This window comes from Seriola lalandi, unplaced genomic scaffold (genome assembly GCF_002814215.2).
Source record: "Seriola lalandi dorsalis isolate HSWRI2012SDOR001 ecotype SW California unplaced genomic scaffold, Sedor1 jcf7180002054850, whole genome shotgun sequence".
In the NCBI taxonomy this organism is placed as follows: Eukaryota; Metazoa; Chordata; class Actinopteri; order Carangiformes; family Carangidae; genus Seriola; species Seriola lalandi.
Genome location: NW_019525403.1, coordinates 11,642 through 13,536, shown reverse-complemented (window position 1 = coordinate 13,536; position 1,895 = coordinate 11,642). Strand labels below are relative to the sequence as shown.

Here is a 1,895-nt window from a genome sequence, read left to right as displayed (position 1 = left end):
CTCTTTTTGTTTTAAAAGGTCACGCCATGTAGGGTCAAGGGCTTGTTCAAATTTCCCCTTTAGTTTTCTTACATTTTCTTTTCTATAATTAACCTTCTTTGTTTTCAGTTTCTCACACACTAAATTGATGTTAAAAGACCCGCTCCCATCCACTACATCACCCACCCTGGTCAACCCAGCGGCTCTCATAGGGCCGCTGATTAGAACCCTTCCCCCACACATGAAAAAAGGACAGTCAAGGAGACATTTTGCTCCTGCGCTAGACATAAACACGTAGCTTCGTGCATGAAGGACATGATCATCATGTTTAAAGAGGGTATTTGTCGCGCTCCCTCTCGCTTACGGCCATACCACTCTGAACACGGCCGATCTCGGAAGCCAAGCAGGGTCGGGCCTGGTTAGTACTTGGATGGGAGACCGCCTTGGAATACCAGGTGCTGTAAGCTTTTTCGCATCTCTTTGCAATCAGCAGAGGACGCTGCTGCTCCTGCTTCAACAACCTGTTACTCTGCACCTGGCTGCACTTTTGGGGACAGCACAGATCACAATGTAAAGACACTTTTGTATTAAAATGTTACAAAGTTGACATGTTGAGAGCCAAAGCAACAAGCAAACGCTGAAAAGGAAAGGCTCCTGCGCTAGACATAAACACGTAGCTTCGTGCATGAAGGACATGATCATCATGTTTAAAGAGGGTATTTGTCGCGCTCCCTCTCGCTTATGGCCATACCACTCTGAACACGCCCGATCTCGGAAGCCAAGCAGGGTCGGGCCTGGTTAGTACTTGGATGGGAGACCGCCTTGGAATACCAGGTGCTGTAAGCTTTTTCGCATCTCTTTGCAATCAGCAGAGGACGCTGCTGCTCCTGCTTCAACAACCTGTTACTCTGCACCTCGCTGCACTTTTGGGGACAGCACAGATCACAATGTAAAGACACTTTTGTATTAAAATGTTACAAAGTTGACATGTTGAGAGCCAAAGCAACAAGGCCATACCACTCTGAACACGCATGCGTGAGGCAAACGTGAGTCGGCAATACCTGTGTGAGAGAGAGGAGAGAGGATCGCGGAGCTCTGTTTTTTTTTTTATACTTCCCTTAGTTCATTCTTCTTTCTTTTTTCATTACATCTTACTTTTCCGTGCATCCTTTGTTTGTTTGTTTGTGTGGACATTCCCCCCGGCAGTTTTACTGTTCAGGGGAGGCTTATTTGAGTTTTTTTTCATGTTTTCTCGGACGGATTTAATGGTGACGGAAGCGGGAAATGGCTCATTAATTACGGAAATGGATCACGGACATAAATTAAGTCAAGTTGTAGCGGAGAAAGAAATGAATGAGTGGGAAGTAGTCGAAACAAAAGAACAGAGAGTCAGAAGAAAGAGTTTGAAAAAAAAAAGTAGCGAAGAGAGCACGGGAACAGCTGATTCAGCGATGACGGCGCCGGCGTGAGGAGAGAGAGCTGCGAGCAGCAATGACAGCTGCAACGGGCAGAGGACGGAGGAGCGAGACCGGAGGAGCCGTGAGGGAGAGCGGAGATCGGACCAGGCCGGGACTCCATGGAGCTCCGAGAGCGGCGGCGGAGAGGGAGAGAGCAGCGGCGGGAGAGAGAGAGAAAGCAGCAGCGGCGGGCGAGCGAGAGGCGAGCGGCGGAGAGGAGAGAGAGACTGGAGCAGTCGGTGAGAGACAGCAGCGACAAGGAACAACAAAGCAGGCAGTTGGGAATACTTACTATTGGGAATTAACAGCGAGCCTGGAAGTGACCGGACAAGACGAGGTCCCGGTGCTGGAACTCATGAGAGCCATCCGAGCTCTGTGTGGGGGGCTTATTGCCTGCAGAGCGACCGGTGCCAGGACGTATGAGATAACTATGTCTCATGCCAAGGGGAAGGAGCGGCT

The 1,895-nt window shown here is 49.7% G+C and overlaps 2 pseudogenes; both read left to right on the top strand.

The window, feature by feature from the left end:
* Positions 1 to 337: 337 nt before the first annotated feature.
* Positions 338 to 446, top strand: LOC111670383 (5S ribosomal RNA; annotated as a pseudogene).
* Positions 447 to 716: 270 nt separating this feature from the next.
* On the top strand, positions 717 to 825 carry LOC111670382 (5S ribosomal RNA; annotated as a pseudogene).
* The last annotated feature ends 1,070 nt before the right edge of the window (positions 826 to 1,895 follow it).